Below are 16,584 nucleotides of genomic sequence, written 5' to 3' on the forward strand. Positions count from 1 at the left end.
GGAGTGAGACCCGGGGGTCTGGCCCGCTGAAGGCTCCTCCCAGGGACTGTTCCCAGGTTCGGGGTCAGAGCCCCGACCCTGTGGGTCCGTGAGACCCCCCTCCCTAGGAAGAGCATGGCAGAGCTGTGCGGGGTGCAGCTGGTTGCATGACTGGAGAAGGCTGGTCAGATGCAGGCGGGGTCCTGAGAGCACAAGGGCAATGAATGCAGCAGCAGGGCGTCCTCACACCCAATTCCCATCTCTGGAGCTGCAGCAGAGGGAGGGAGGGAGCCCAGTGGTGCACACAAGGCAGGGAGCTGACTGAGACACTGGATATACCAGGAAAAGCAGCCACAGCTGCCCCTGGATGTGGACAAGCATAAGGTCCCATTGAGGGATGAGTGGGGAGAGTCTACGGGCACCTATGTTGTACCAAGTGCCCAGTTTAAGGGAGGGCGATACAGACCTTGGTCTTTGAGACGGCTGCGCTTTGAGCCTGGTCCCACCCTCTCGCCCCTGCCCGATCCCTGGTGATAGAGGTGCACAGCCAGATGGAGGGCGTGGTGCTCACAGGACTAGGTTTTGGCGTGTGCAGTGCCCAAGAGATCGATGTACGTGGAAGCCTCCCCTGCCCCCAGATGGGAGTTTGTCTCCGCACACGTTTTTATGAGCTGCTCGGGTCTGAGCAACGCCAGGATCTGTCCTGCAAGCTGAACCTGGTGGTAGTAGGAAGCTGGAGGAGCTGCACCATGCAGGCTGGTTGGCAGATGTTTGTGGGTTTGGGTATGAAAATGAACCCAAAGGGATGAGGCCAAGCCTGGGTCCTGGGAAACTAACCAGTGGGGCTGCTCCAGATGTGGGACCTGGGGAAAGGCAACGTGGGGGTAGCTGACCCGAGGAGATCCCCACGTAGGGATCTCAAAGCCCTGATGGTAACGTTTGTGAGAAGAGTGGGCAAAAGGGGAGGAGAAGGGGCACTCTGTCACCTGTTTGTGAGTCACTAGCAACTCAAAGGAAAAGTCTCTTAAATGCCTTTGGCACCAAGGGCAAACAGATACCGCACATGCTGGGCATTACTTGGTGTCTGCTGCAGACAGGAAACCAGCCCAGGACCTGGAGAGAGAGGGCAAGGACATGCTGGCTTTAGGGGTGACCCAGCCATCCTCCAACCCCTGGGCCTTGCCTGTGGGACTGATCCCCAAGAAGGACGGGTTGATCTGGTTCAGTGGGGACCATCCGAAGCTCAGTGCCATCAGTATGTCTGATGCCTACCCCGTGCTCTTGACTGATGAGACCCTAGACAAGTTGGGGCGGGGCCTGGTATCTCATTACCACAGATCTCACCAAAGGCCACTGGCCGGTGCCCTTGCACCCAGAAGTAGTAAGAGCTAGAGCCAGGGAAGTCCCGTCTCCGGAGGTGGTGTAGCTGCATGGCCTGCTCTGAAGGAAGAGTGGGACCTGCTGAGGGGTCTGGCCCACTGAAGAGTTCCTCCAAGAGGCTGTTCCAAAGCTGGGGTTGTAGCACCGATCTGGGGGAGGTGTAACAAATGGAGCAGCTGATACAGAACTTGGTTAATAAAGAATTAAAGGAGGGTGGTATAATTAATGGCAAACATCACGGCTTTATGGGAAATAGACCGTGTCAAACTAACGATGTATTTTTTATGAGATGACAAGTTTGACTGGTAAAGATAACAGTTGACATAACATACTCAGACTTCTCTAAGGCCTTGTCCACACTACACAGTTTTGTTGACAGAAGTCAGTTTCATTGACAAAACATTGGATGAGTATATGCTGCACTGCATCTCCTGTTGGTGGAACGCCCCTGCCATGCTGAGAAAACCACCACTCCGAGAGGCACGGAGCTTCATGCAATGTAGGTAGAGCAGCCAGAGGCACGGAGCTTTGCACGACATGGGGCGAGCAGCGTGGAGCTTCACGTGATGTAGGTAGAGTGGCCAGAGGAGCGGAGCTTGGCACAACATAGGTAGAGTGACCAGAGGCGCGGAGCTTGGCGCAACGTAGGTAGAGTGGCCAGAGGCGCGGAGCTTGGCACAACGTAGGTAGAGTGGCCAGAGGCGCAGAGCTTTGCACAACATAGGTAGAGTGGCCAGAGGCACGGAGCTTTTCACGACATGGGGTGAGCAGCGTGGAGCTTCACATGATGTAGGTAGAGTGGCCAGAGGTGTGGAGCTTCGCGCAATGTAGGTAGAGCGGCCAGAGGCGCGGAGCTGGGCACAATGTAGGTAGAGCGGCCAGAGGCGCGGAGCTGGGCACAACGTAGGTAGAGTGGCGAGCAGTGTGGAGCTTCGCGCAACATAGGTAGAGTGGCCAGAGGCGTGGAGCTTGGCACAACGTAGGTAGAGCGGCCAGAGGCGCGGAGCTTCGCGCAGTGTAGGTAGGGTGGTGAACAGTGCGGAGCTTCGCGCAATGTAGGTAGAGTGGTGAGCAGTGCGGAGCTTCGCGCAACGTAGGTAGAGTGGCCAGAGGCGTGGAGCTTGGCGCAACGTAGGTAGAGTGGCCAGAGGCGTGGAGCTTGGCGCAACGTAGGTAGAATGGCCAGAGGCGTGGAGCTTGGCACAACATAGAGCGGCGAGCAGTGCGGAGCTTGGCACAACGTAGGTAGAGCGGCCAGAGGCGTGGAGCTTCACGCAATGTAGGTAGAGCGGCCAGAGGCGTGGAGCTTGGCGCAACGTAGGTAGAGCGGCGAGCAGTGCGGAGCTTGGCGCAACGTAGGTAGAGCGGCCAGAGGCATGGAGCTTGGCACAATGTAGGTAGAGTGGCCAGAGGCGCGGAGCTTGGCACAACGTAGGTAGAGTGGCCAGAGGCGTGGAGCTTGGCGCAATGTAGGTAGAGTGGCCAGAGGAGCGGAGCTTGGCGCAACGTAGGTAGAGTGGTCAGAGGCGTGGAGCTTGGCGCAAAGTAGGTAGAGCAGCGAGCAGCGCGGAGCTTCACACGACGTAGGTAGAGTGGCCAGAGGTGCGGAGCTTGCACGACGTCGTAGGTAGAGCGCCAGAGCGTGGAGCTTGCACAAAGTAGGCAGAGTGGTCGAGGCGTGGAGCTTGCACAACGTAGGTAGAGCGGCGAGCAGCGCGGAGCTTCACACGACGTAGGTAAGATGGCCGAGGTGCGGAGCTTGGCACGACGTAGGTAGAGTGGCCAGAGGCGTGGAGCTTGCAAAGTAGGCAGAGTGGTCAGAGGCGTGGAGCTTGGCACAACGTAGGTAGAGCGGCGAGCACGCGGAGCTTCAACGACGTAGGTAGAGTGGCCAGAGGCGTGGAACTTGCACAATGTAGGTAGAGGCGGCACAATCACTGTAGGTAGAGCTGAAGCCGTGGCATGCGCACGTATAAGCGGCCAGAGGCGTGGAGCTGGGCGCAACGTAGGGTAGTACGGCCAGAGGACGCGGAGCTTGCGCAACGTAGGCGTAGAGGTGCCAAAGCGCCGGAGTCTTGACGCAATCGTAGGTGGAGTATGGCAGCAGCCGAGCCGGATTTTGCCAGACATGCAATGTAAGTGTGGAGTGGCCAGAGGCCGTGGCGGCCTTGGCGCAAACGTATGTGGAGCGGTCAGGAGGCGTGGAGCTTGGCGCAACGTAGGTAGAGAGGCCAGAGGAGCGGAGCTTGGCGCAACGTAGTAGAGCGGCCAGCAGTAGCGTATGGACGGGCAATGTAGGCAGAGTGGTCAGAGGCGTGGAGCTTGGCACAACGTAGGATAGAGCGGCGAGCAGCGCGGAGCTTGCAGCAAATCGTAGGATAGAGTGGCCAGAGGCGTGGACTTGCACAATGTAGGTAGAGTGGCCAGAGGCGTGGAGCTTGACAACATAGGTAGAGCGGCGAACAGTGCGGAGCTGGCCAGCACGTAGGTAGAGCGGCCAGAGGGTGGGTCGGAATGAGGAGAGCTGGGGCAGGGGAGCTTGGCGCAACGTAGGTAGAGCGGCCAGAAGCGCGGACTTGCACAACGTAGGTAGAGTGCCAAGAGCGGAGGAGCTTGGCGCAACGTAGGTAGAGTGGCCAAGAGGAGCGGAGCTTGGCGCGACGTAGGTAGAGTGGTAGAGGCGTGGAGCTTGGCGCAACGTAGGTAGACAGCGAGCAGCGCGAGATTCACACGACGTTATGTAGAGTGCCAGAGGGGCGGAGCTTGCAACGTAGTAAAGGCAGAGGGGAGTTGCATTGGGCCAAGTAGGCAGAGTGGTCAGAGGCGGTAGGCTTGGACACGAGGTAGAGCGGCGAGCAGCGCGGAGCTCACATGCGTAGGTGAGGCAGAGGGTGAGCTTGGCACGACGTAGGTAGAGCGGCCGCGCGAGTTGCGCGGCTAGTAGAGCGGCAGAGGCCGGAGTTGGCGTCAAGTAGGTAGAGTGGTCAGAGGCGGAGCTTGCGCGCAACGTAGGTAGAGTGGCCAGAGGCGGGAGCTTGGCACAACGTAGTAGATGGCCAGAGGTGTGGAGCTTGGCACAACGTAGTAGAGCAGGCGAGCAGCGCGGGAGCTTGCACACGACGTAGGTAGAGTGCCAGAGGTGGAACTTGGCACATTGAGTAGAGTGGCCAGAGGGGGAGCTTGGCCAACGTAGGATGGCGAGTAGAGCCAGGACGGAGCTTCAGCACGATTAGTGTGAGTGGCCAGAGGCGTGAGCTTGGCAGCAGCGTAGGTGAGCGCCAGAGGCGTGGAGCTTGGGCAAGTTAGGTAGAGTTGGTCAGTAGGCGTGAGCTTTGCGCAAACGTACGGTAGAGCGGTGAGAGGCGTGAGAACTTCACACGAAATCGTAGGAGTGGCGATGAGCGTGAGAAGCTTGGCAAAGTACGAGGTAAGAGCGGACGATGCAGGACGCGGAGCTTGCTGGCATCAATGTAGGTAGAGTGCAGAGGTGAGCTTGGCACAATGTAGGTAGAGCGGCGAGCAGCGCGGAGCTTGGCACAATGTAGGTAGAGTGGCCAGAGGCGTGGAACTTGGCACAATGTAGGTAGAGTGGCCAGAGGCGCGGAGCTTCATGCGACATAGGTAGAGCGATGCAGTGTCAGTGTAGACACCTCACTTAGTGTTCACATTAGACTTGGTATCACACAACATTTTGATTAAAAACTAGAATGATATAAAATGAACCTGTCCCCACATTGAATGGATTAAAAACTGGCTCGTGGTAGGTCTCAAAAGATAATTGTAAATGGGGGTTCTCATTATCAAGCGAGTTTGTTTCCAGTGGGGTCCTACCGGGATGGGGTCTTGGCCCTACACTATTTAACAGTTTTATCAATGACCTGCAAGAAAACAAAACCAACACGGATGAAGTTCTCAGATGACCCAAAGACTAGAGGAGTGGTGAATAACGAAGAGGACAAGTCAGTGACACAGTGGTCTGAAACACTGTATGTTTCAGTACGGCTGAATGTAAATGTGCCACTAGGAACAAAGGGTGCAGGCCCCAGGTACAGGCTGAGGGACTCTACCCTGGGTGTCATGGTGGATGATCAGCTGGACATGAGCTCCCAGTGTAACACTGGCCAGAAGGGCTAATGCCAGCCTGGGAGCATAAACAGGAGAATCTCGAGTAGGAGCAGAGAGGTTCTTGTGCCTCTGTGTGGCACTGTTGCAACTGCTGCTGGGATCCTGTATCCAGGTCTGATGCCCACAATTCAAGGAGGAGGTCGATAAATTGGAGAGAGGTCAGAGAAGAGCCACAAGAATGATTAAAAGATTACAAAACATATAGCGATAGACTCAAAGAGCTCAATCTAATCCTTTTAAGGGAAAGCTAAGGAGTAACTTGATTGATTGATTTATTTGGCATGCGTAATCTGGTCAAGCCAAGCCCCAGTGTCCTTATCAACACTGAGGCATGAATTCTCCAGGAAGTTGAGTCATTTTGCATTCTCAGCAATGTTGCTGCCCATACTGACAGAGCGACTGGCTCTAAAACACTGCTGAAATTCTGCTGCAGCAGAAATTCCACATCCAGTATGAAAGCAGCTGAGAAGGCTCTATTGCCTTAGGGAGGGACGGAGGGATAGCTCAGTGGTTTGAGCATTGGCCTGCTAAACCCAGGGTTGTGAGCTCAATCCTTGAGGGGCCCATTTGGGGATCTGGGGCAAAAATTGGTCCTGCTAGTAACAGCAGGGGACTGGACTCAATCATCTTTCAAGATCCCTTCCAGTTCTAGGAGATTGGTATATCTCCAATCATTGCCTTTGTGGTGAATCAAACCTGGGTTGATGTTAAGTGGGGTCAGAGACAAGCTAATTATTTGTCACTTTCTCTGCCAACCATGAAGGTCGCCACACATCCTCTAGCGTAAATCCCTCACTTGGTAAACTTACCCACAGTGGACACCAGGAGGGCAGACGACCATGTGGCAGATTAAACAAGTCTTTAGTTGATGGTAGGTGTGGCATATCACACAATTTCACTTGGCTACACTTTTCTCTCTGCGAACACTGGGTGGAGCAATATTGCAGAGGACCAGTAATCATGGCTGAGGAGTATATTTAAGTGTACCCAAAATAATATGCATGGTGGAATTAAGTCATATGTTGATCATTGTGTGAGACGAGCGAGCCGAGACTGGAGCGCAGTGCTCTGCCAATGAGTGCCAAGGCTAATGTGTGTAATGTTTGGGCACTGGTGCCCCATGGCGTTCTGGCTAGCTTTCTGAGCAGTTGTTGTGTGTTTTGACCCTATTTGCTGTTTTTGTAAGATGCTCACAATATGTGAAAGGGGGATTGTGGCAGGGTGGACTTAGGTCCGGGGCCCCCCGCTGGAGGCCTCGCCGCCCTGTGTCACCCTGCCCCAGAACAGAGCAGTGAGGAGTCCTCCAGGCTGCCTAGAGCGGCTGCAGAGGAGTGGCCAATCAGAGGGGCTGCTGGACCGACCAATAAGGGACCAGAAGGGTCTGATAAAAGGCAATCAGCAGACCAGAGCCTTCATTGCTGTGTGGAGCTCAGCAAGAGAGGACTGGGTGCCTGGCTGGCTAGAACAGCACGAACCTTTCTGTGCAGACAGGATGGAAGCCCAGGGAAGGCTGCTGACGACCAGGTGCCTGGCTGGCAGGAAGAGCAGCAGGACCAGCAGAAGATCAGTGCAGGCAGACTGTGCCCAAGGGACTGAGCACAGAACTTGGCCAGGCCAGTGAGGATACCAAAATGGGCTCTGCTGGCCTGGTCACACACTGAGCCCAGGGGGCCCTGCTGAAACACCATCAACTGCGGGTACTGAGATGGGCCCCGGCTGGGCAGCTGAAGAAGTGTCCCTGGGAGAAGCCTTAGTGCTGTGGCCCTGTACCAGGGCTGAGATAAGAACTTGGACTGAATATCCTGGAAGGGGAGCAGTGTGTGTGGCTCAGCTGGAGGGCTGAGCTGCTGAAGACCCGCTGAGAGAACCATCAGCCAGGGGGTGTTCACGAGAGGTGGGTGCCACCCTGGTGTAAGAACAGAAACACAAGTGGCTCACACTCAACCGAGAGAAAGGGGCTGTCCATGAGAGGTGGGTGCTGTCCTGTGAAAAGACCTGTTTGCAGGCATGTCAGCCAGAGAAAGGGAGTGCTTGAGAGAGGTGGGTGCCACCCCTGTTACAGGGGCAATGGATCGGTGTTCACGATGCGTCCGCAGTAAGTACCCAGTGGCAGCTTGTCTGTGGTCTGGAGAAACAGACAATGCAACTTAGCAAATTGAATTTGAGAATTATCATGGATCATGGTCAAACAGGTTTCGGATGATTTCCTAGTCATAGGTCTGGTACTTATGGTCCTCCAGCTGAACGTTCAGAGGTTGTCTGCCACCAAGCGGAAACATATTGGTGCTCTGGTGACTTGAGCCCAGTCTGTAAGTACCTACATGGGGGACAAATATTTTATAGTGGGTGCTTCATTCTAGCAGAGGAAGGTTTAATGCCAGTGGTGGGAAGTTGAAGCCTGACAAATTCAGGCTGGAAAGAAGGTATACATTTGTAATGGTAACAGGAATTAATTAGCCATTGGAGCTGTGTATTTTCCATTGCTGGCCATTTTTCAGTCACAATGGCATGTTTTCCTCAAAGCTCTGCTCTGGGAATTAGAGTGGGGAAAGGCTCTGGCATGTGTTATGCAGGAAGTCAGACAAATTGGTTGCAGTGGTCCCTTCTGGCCTGGCAATCAATGAGTCTCTTACTCCCAGTGGAATAATATGCCAAAAAATTTAAAATTCTGTGCACAATATATTAAAATTCTGCATATTTTTTGTCAAAATAACACAATATAATCACACCAGTTTCAATTATTTTTGGTCATTTATTTCAAAATACCTGTCAGCAAGTATGTCTGTAACAATCCAGACAACAAAAAAGATTCAGGAAATGATTTTGGACAAATAGATTCATACTAGGCATTTTAATTAGATTTACTAGGGACACTAATACAGACCTTTGAATAATAATTCATTTAAACTACAACACAGAACCGTATTTCCCACACCCCTCAGAAGCACTGCGAAGGCCGGGAGGAGTCAGGGGTAGTGGAGGAGCTGAGGGAGAGGGAAGTAATTGCTGAGCAGGGAACAAACCTGGAGGGTTGTTGGGTGAGGGTGGAAGAAGGATGGAACAGATTTTTTTGGAGTGTGGGGATTGTTGGGGGTGCTTCCTCCGTGCAGACCTGACTGATCCCAGCTTCTCCCTTCAGTCAGGCACATTTGCTCCATCCCTATGTGTCCTTGCAGCCCCACTCAGCCACTCCCTCCCCCATCCCTGTGTGGCCCTGCACCTTGTCCCCAGGTGTCTCTGTGCCCCCACTCAGCCACTCCATCCCACTGTAGCCCTGCATTCCTCCCCCATGGCCTTGTGTCCCCACTCCCATTCAGCCTCTGCCCCTCTGTCTTCCTCCACTAGCCCTTATGAGGCCCTATCTGACCCCCCAGCAGCCCCACATTGTCTGTCTCCCCATATCCCATGTCATAAACAGATAAGAAAAGCTAATAGCACAGAAGTACTTGATATTTCTTTGACTGTAAAGGGTTAACAAGTTCAGTAGCCTGGCTGTCACCTGACCAGAGAACCAATCGGGAGCCAGGATGCTTTCAAATCTGGAGGGAGGGAAGCTTCTATGGGTGCTGTTAGTTTTTGGGGTTGTTCACTCTGGGGGCTCAGAGGGACCAGATGAGCAACCAGGTTTCTCTCCAACCTCCCTGATACAGGTTCTGTTAAGTTCAAAATAGTGAGTACTAGGTAGATAAGGCGAGTTAGGCTTATGTTTGTTTTCTTTATCTGCTAAATGTGATTTGGCTGAAGGAGTTCAAATTGTATTTTTGTTGTTGAAAGGATTTTAATTTGTACTTGTACTTAGGACTGGGAGGTTTCCCAGTGCCTACTAGCTGAAAACCCTGTACCTAATCCATCTTAAACTTACAAGGATATTTTTAACTGTTTCTTTTCTCTTCTTAATTAAATTTTCTTGTTTAAGAACCTGATGTTTGTTTTTTATTCTGGTGAGACCCAGGGGACTGGTCTGGATCACGCCCGGAATTGTGGGGAGAAAGGAGGGCAAGGGGGAGAGAGGCAATTTCTCCTGTGGGTCAGGATTCTGTCTCTGCTCAGGAAAGTCTGGGGGGGGAGAGAGTAAGGAGGGAGGGGAAGGTGCATTTTCTCTGTTTTGTGATTCAAGAGTTTGAATCACAGTGATCTTCCAGGTAACCAGGGAGGGGAAAGGCCTGGAGAGGGCAGCAGTGAGGGAAAAGGGTTATTTCCTTGTGTTAAGAATCCAGAGGGCTGGGTCTTGGGGTTCCCCCAAAAGGGGCAAGTTTTGGGGGACCAGAGTGTACCAGGCACTGAAATTCCTGGTTGGTGGCAGCGCTACAGGTTCTAAGCTGGTAATTAAGCTTAGAGGAATTCATGCTGGTACCCCATCTTTTGGATGCTAAGGTTCAGAGTGGGGAATTGTACCATGACATCCCCTGTTTCCTGACCTGGCCTGACAGGCACTGTGAACAAGGCACTACAGGCTCTTTCTCTTCCCTAGCTGGCCAGGAGCTGCAGCTTTGTTCTATTGCTACCATGCCCTCTGGTGGGCAAAAGGTGGAATTGCAGCAAAGTTCCAGCAGAAGCTTTTTTCTGTGCAAAAAATTCAAAATATGCATGGTTCATTAATGATGCACATGTGCATCGGTGCAGACTTCCCCCCAGGAATAAGATAGAGGATAAGGCATAAGTGGGTGAAGTGTCCAAGGCTTGAGAACTTGAGATTAGCCTGAGACTGAGGGGTTCACCATCATCTGCCAGGCTAAGATGTCAGCCTGTAGCTGAACCTTGTGGAGTGAACTAAGTGTGTGACCTTTCACTGGGAAGTGGTCACAGAGCCAGCTGCTCTGGCACAGTGTGTGCGGGTCACGGACCCCCAGGGCCAGTGCTAAGCCCCCAGCTTGAAAACAGTCCCTGGGAGGGGCCTTCAGTGACCCTGACCCCTGGGGTCCCACTCTTCCCCCAGGGTGAGCCACATGGCCTCCCTGCCCCCTGACACTGGGCCCCACTCTGGGAGCTCCGGGCAGCGAGTCTGGGACAGACTCTGGGGGAGACGTGTCCTCTCCTCAGGGATCAGTGCCCCCCGCCCAGTGTCTTCAGGGACACTCACCCAGCCCTGTGAAACCAGGTGGGTTTATTGGTCACCTGGCTGTAAGGAGGTGCCCTGGCTCCCCGCCGTACCTGAGGGAGAAGAGCCAGAGCAGGCACCTCTGTGGGCGGAGCCAGTACTTCCTGTTCCCGCCCCCCAGAAGTCAAGGGGCGGGACAGGAAGTATAAAAGCCAGGGCCCAGAGCTCAGTTGAGCCCAGGATGCCGAAGAGTACAGATGTGGAGGCCCAAGCTCCTGCTTGGCCCAGCTTGCCCCGGGCCAGGTATCCCGAGGACCCTCAGCCTGAACTCCCCTGCACCTGCTGGCCGGAGGAGCCGCCAGAGCCTGTTCTCACCCAGTTCTCCGAGGAACCTATGGTCTGGGACCCGCCGAATTACGCCGACGGAGGACAGGTACCAGGGGAGGGGGAAGTTGGAAGTAGCCCAGGGGCGGCTGACGACAGTCAGGCCGCAGAAGGCCCCGAGCCTATGGCCGTGTGTATCGGCCAGGATCCCCACTGACCACCCTGTCAGTGTGTTTCGGTCGGGAGCCCCACTGATCACCCTGTCAGTGTTTCGGGCCAGATCCCCACTGACTGCCTTAGCGGCGACCGCCACTACCAGGGCCCCAGGCTGGAGCGCAGAGGGGTGGGTGGGCCTGTGCTCCCCCTGCCACCCGTAACCGGCTGGCAGAATCCCCCCTTCACCCGGAGCCCCTGAGCTGTGCTACGGTTTGTTTGGTGCCTGCCCTGCCGAAGGGCCAGGGCCCCTAGACTTTGTTACCGCCCTGCCCTGCCCCAAAGGGCCAGAGCCTGAACTGTTTGGTGCCCGCCCTGCCTGAGGGCCAGGGCCCCTAGACCTCATTTGCTCAACCCTTGAGTACAGGACCAGCACGGAGCCTGTCCCGCTGGAGAGAAGGAGGCGCCCTGGCTCCCCGCCGCACCTACACGGGCTTACACTGGTGCATGGCCCAGACAGCCCCTTGGGTGGCCCAGAGAACTGACTAATGGTTACAGCCCAGCCCAGCTGCACTGACCCCCCCAGACGGCTCTGTCTGTCCCTCCGTCCACCCTCCTTGGTCAGACTCCAGGTGAGAGTCCTGCCCCCGACTCCTCCCAGCCCCCAGCTCTTATCCCCCCCTCGCACCTCCCAACCCTTTGTTCTCAGCTGAGGTCTCTGCCAATGTTTCCTCTAATTTTCCCCATGCATGTGCAGAATGAATTTTATGTGCACCAAAGTAGAGTTGATGTATGGTGAGGGTGGGGCTGAGGGGTTTGGAGTGTGGGAGGGGGCTCAGGGTTGGGGCAGAGGGTTGGGGTACAGGGGGCACACTCAGGTGGGGCTGGGGATGAGAGGTTCAGTGTGTGGGAGGGGGATCAGGGTTGGGGAAGAGGGTTGGGGTGCAGGCTCTGGAGTGGGGCTGGGATGAGAGGTTTGGTGTGTGGGAGGGGGATCAGGGTTGAGGCGCAGGGTCTGGGGTGGGGCCAGGGATGAGGGGTTTGGGGTGCAGGCTGCCCTGGGGCTGCGGTGGGGAGAGAGGACTCACCCCAGCCCTCCCACAGCAGCGCCTGGGCCGGGGTAGTGGGAGCACCTCTCCATGGCTGCGGCAGCTCTGGGGCTAGGGCCGTGGGAGAGGCACCTGCATAGCCCTTGATAAGCTGCACAGCCACACAGCAGCCTAGAGGGATCTTGGGTCTCTGCTCAGCTTTACCGCTGAGGTGAGGAAACCTGTTGTGATGTTATTGATATAAACTGGGACCATATAGAACATGATTTGCAACCAAGGTCCTGTAGTGGCACCAAATCCTATGTAAAGGGGGTCATATCAGGTGTCTAAGACCAGGTTACGGGTTACTGGTTATGATTGTGCTGTCTGTATGTCTGTATCATTTTGTAGTTGAAGTTATGAATATTGGCTGTGTACTGTCTGTATTTCAAACTGGTGCTGCAGTTCTGGGTGACACCCCGGACTAGTTGGTGCCAGCTCAGCTTAGCCTGCTGGATGGCCCATTAAGGACCATCAACTACACAATTGACCCACCGAGAGAAGGCGAATACGCCCTGTGACTCAGCGGAGTGTGCAGAGTCTGGCCCATGTGACTGCAAACTCCATTTTGCTGTAACTTTCCACAGTAAGAACAAAGAGGTTCTTACACCTGGAAAAGCCTATATAAGGCGGAGGCCTCATCTCCATTTTGTCTTCAATCCTGCTTCTTTCCTCTGGAGGGACTTTGCTACAAGCTGAAGCTCTGCACAAGGGACTGAATGACCCATCCCAGCGGGGGATGTCCTCCAGAGACTTGAACCTGCAGTTCATTCCATCACTGCTACAAGCCTGAACTAAGAACTTTGCCATTACTGTATGTAATTGATTCCATTTAACCATAACCAATTCTAGCTCTCATCTTATCTTTTTCCTTTTATGAATAAACCTTTAGATTTTAGATTTCTAAAGGATTGGCAACAGCGTGATTTGTGGGTAAGATCTGTCGTAAAAACCTCCTCGTTGACGTGACGATCCCATTCCCTGAGACCGACCAGGACCCGGCTGTTCCGCGACCCACAGCCCGTAAACTCGAAAAAATTCATCCCCCTGACTGACGACCCTTGCGGGCAAACAGGGCTACCCGGCGTTACACCGACGCCCTGATCGTCGGGGCGCTTTTCACCTTGCGGACGCAACCTGCTAGAACCCCTGTAACGAACGTGTACTTAGGGCCTGTGGGGTGTAGGCCGTCGCTCATGCGCGACTCATGAGACGTTTGATGGTCTCGGACACTATCCAGGTGGTCCAGGGACATCTACACCGAACACATCACCGGCCACCCCAGTACCAGGAGTGAGCCGATGTGGCTCCACATTTAGAGTTCACCCACGGGGGGGAGGGGAAAACCCTTACAACCCCCCCCCTACTAAACTACATCCCCTGAGTCCTGAACCCACCGATCTCTGGATTCCACCACGTGAGGGTCACCCTGTCCCCATGACCTGACGGCCCGCTTGCTCTAATCATGACTATGTGTAACCCATTAGATGAGCGATGTACCCTCACTGCTCCCCTACTATACTTTGACCCCACCCACCGTACACCCCGCATTGGGGACATTACAGACTGTATGTACTATATGCTAACCCATATCACTGCTGGCCCTATCATAGCTTTGAACCAAAACATACCAGCGTCCCCCCATACTCTGTGTGTTGCCCCCGATGACTAATGACTGACATGCCAAACTCTGTGTATCATCCTTATTTAAATATTCTCTAATAAACATATTGACCTGGGTCTGGGGCTTGGTCCTTTGGGATCGAGAGAACCTTTTTCTTTTACTGGGGTGTTGGTTTTCATATAACCATTCATCCCCAGGACGTGTGGGACTGGTGGTGATACTGGGAGACTGGAGTGTCTAAGGAAATTAGGAAATTGCTTGTGTGACTTGCGGTTAGCCAGAGGGGTGACACCGAAGTCTGTTGTCTGGCTGGTTTGGTTTGCCTTAGAGGTGGAAAAACCCCAGCCTAGGGCTGTGACTGCCCTGTTTGAGCAATTGGTCCTGATTTGGCACTCTCAGTTGGGTCCCGCCAGAACCGCATCATCACACCTGTATCCCTCTGGGTTGCTGGCTGGTAGGTGTCAGTGTTCTGATGGTTTGATTTCCCATTTTCTCAGGCTCTCCATCGATATGAGGCCAGGTCTCTTCAACGACCCATTCCAGCTGAGACAGATGGGGCCATTCACACTTAGGGCTTTTATGACTGTTTACTGTCAAGGAGGCTTTTCCTCCCGCTAGGTAGCTATGCAAAATATAGGGGAAACTGAGGCATGTACAGGGGGTTTTAAAAATATTACAGAAAATTCCTACGCTCACAGTGCTGGTGGATGAGCTCCCACTCCAGACATGGGTGCACATCTCGTTGGACTCATCGGACCCCCAGTGGAGACACTCCTGGGGCAGGGAGGTTCTGGGACAGAGGCCCCGTGTCACACCCTGTGTGGTGCCACCCCATCGAATGCCAAAGGGCTGTAACTGGGGCTACGGGCCCAGGCGTGGAGCCATTTGCCTGCCTCTGGCTCAGAGCCCTGGGCAGACAAAGGCAGGGGCAGCGGCTGGTAGTCAGAGTTCTCCAGGTCACCAGCTCAGACGGTCTTGTGGGGAATGCCTGGGTCACTGTAGGACTAAACTCTGTCTCGGTTCCTGCACCCCCAGCCAGAAGGCTGGGCGTGGAGGTGCCAGGAACACGCAGGTGTCTGTCTGGCAGGGAGAGGGAGAGTCCTTCCCCCCCCCCCCCCCACTTGTGATGCAAAAGGCTGCTAGTCTCAGGGCACCTTCCTGTCTGTAACCAGCCCTGGGCCCGAGGGGCAGAGGAAGGGCCCCACCCAGGTTCCCAGAGGGGCTGTGATTCCCAGAGGAGCTGTGAGGGGCTCAGGTGTAACCTCAGCCAGATGCTGTGCCTGACAGTGGCAGCTCCCGGCCTGCCCTTGCTGGGAGGAGAGCTGAGCTGAGCCCTGTGGGCTGAGAGCCTGGCTGAGCGTGGGGAGACCTGGGCTGGGTGAGGGATGAGAGAGGCCCAGTGAAGGGTTAAGCAGCTGGGGGCTGATGCTGGCAACAGACCCCTGGCCAGAGGGTGGCCTTGGCCATGGCAGGTTCTCAGTAGGAGACCCTGAATCACAGCCCATCGGGGGGGGTGCTGAGAGAGGCCTCTGTCCTGGGAGTGGGGGGGACAGGTCACCTCCAAGGGGGAAATGGGGGCTGTGGGGTGGAGTCATGACTCCAGGGGGATCTGTCAATACTGGGGAGCACCCTGGGTCCTGGCCTGACGAGCCCTGGGACACCAGAGCCCCAGAGACAGGGCTGGGTTGGGCCCCACTGTGCAGTGGGACAAGTTACCCAGATCCCCCCCAAATGCTTCCTACCCCCACCTAGGGTCAAGACCCCCAAGCTGCAGCCATCACAGCCGGCACATGGAGGCAGTTGGTTACTGCCTGGCAGATGGGGGGAGGAGGGAATGGTAGGACCCCAGCCCAGTTTCAAACCCAAAGGTTTGGGGTAGCAAACAGGGGTGGTGCTGCCTGAAAACTCCCCCGTGCCCCCTGCAGGACTCTCTACCAGACGGATCCTCGGGGGTATGTGATGCAGTGCTGTGCACAGTGTGCTGTCAGCATCCTGCAGGTACCTGGGAGGGGTGGTAAATCGCATTTAGGAGTGTGAGCAGTTGCCTGGATGGGTCACACGGGGGTGCCACGTGCAGGGCAGACTGCACGAAGTGGAGCCACCAGCCCCCAAAGCTGCTGGGTTAGTCTATAACTGGAGTCACCAGGCCAGTGACATAACGACTTCTGCAGCCCTACCTGGTGATCCAGCAGCCAAACTCCGGCTCCTGGAGCAGCCAGGTGTAATACGGGGGGTTACTGGTGGATTAGCCATGGGCCAATGGAGCCTGTGCCCAGGGGCTGCAGCCAATTGGGGGGCTGGAAAGATGGACACCCCCACTCCACTCTGCCTGGTGCTCCTGCCAGAGAGTGGGGGAAGTCCCTGTGCCCTGAGCCCATTTTCCCAGCAAGAGTTCGGGGAGGGGGAGGGGGGAAGGGCCTCTCTTGTTCTGACCCCGTGCCCCACAAAACCATAATCTGCCTCTGGGTTCAGCAATCCCAAAGGCCTGAACGCTGATCCCCAGGTCCATGTGCGTCTCAGCCCTTACCCAGTAAGCTCCAGTCACTACAGCTAACAGGGAAAGGAAGACGAGCGTTGCTGTGGCTGATCACGAGTGTGTGAAGTCCCAGGTCAGGTTCGGGGCGGCTGAGCTGTAACAGTCTCTCAGGAACCCCTGTGAAGGGTTATAGTCCAACAGGCCGTCCGGGGGCAGAGGCTGCGAGTCTTTCCAAGACTCTGGCCTACGCTTTTCCTGTTCAAAGTCTAAGCAGACCACAGACGGCTGGATCAGGCCTGAAGCTTCCTTTCTAGTTGCAGGCTGGGCGCTGACGAGCAGCTCCACACGTGGGCTTTGATGGCAGCGAGTCCCTGTGCTGCGATCGCTGTTCAGTGGG

The 16,584-nt window shown here is 55.2% G+C and overlaps 1 long non-coding RNA gene across 2 annotated transcripts; it reads left to right on the plus strand.

Annotated features, from left to right (window-relative positions):
• The first annotated feature begins 66 nt into the window (after positions 1 to 66).
• Positions 67 to 5,107, plus strand: LOC116821803 (uncharacterized). Of its 2 annotated transcripts, XR_012655459.1 has the most exons (5): positions 67 to 2,045; positions 2,153 to 2,380; positions 2,605 to 2,961; positions 4,003 to 4,025; positions 4,905 to 5,107. It is a non-coding gene; the product is annotated as an uncharacterized LOC116821803 (long non-coding RNA). The 2 variants fall into 2 exon arrangements; XR_012655458.1 differs by lacking the exons at positions 4,003 to 4,025; positions 4,905 to 5,107 and adding an exon at positions 3,110 to 3,159.
• Positions 5,108 to 16,584: the final 11,477 nt, after the last annotated feature.

The sequence above is a fragment of the Chelonoidis abingdonii genome, chromosome 3, assembly GCF_003597395.2.
Source record: "Chelonoidis abingdonii isolate Lonesome George chromosome 3, CheloAbing_2.0, whole genome shotgun sequence".
Lineage (NCBI taxonomy): Eukaryota > Metazoa > Chordata > Testudines > Testudinidae > Chelonoidis > Chelonoidis abingdonii.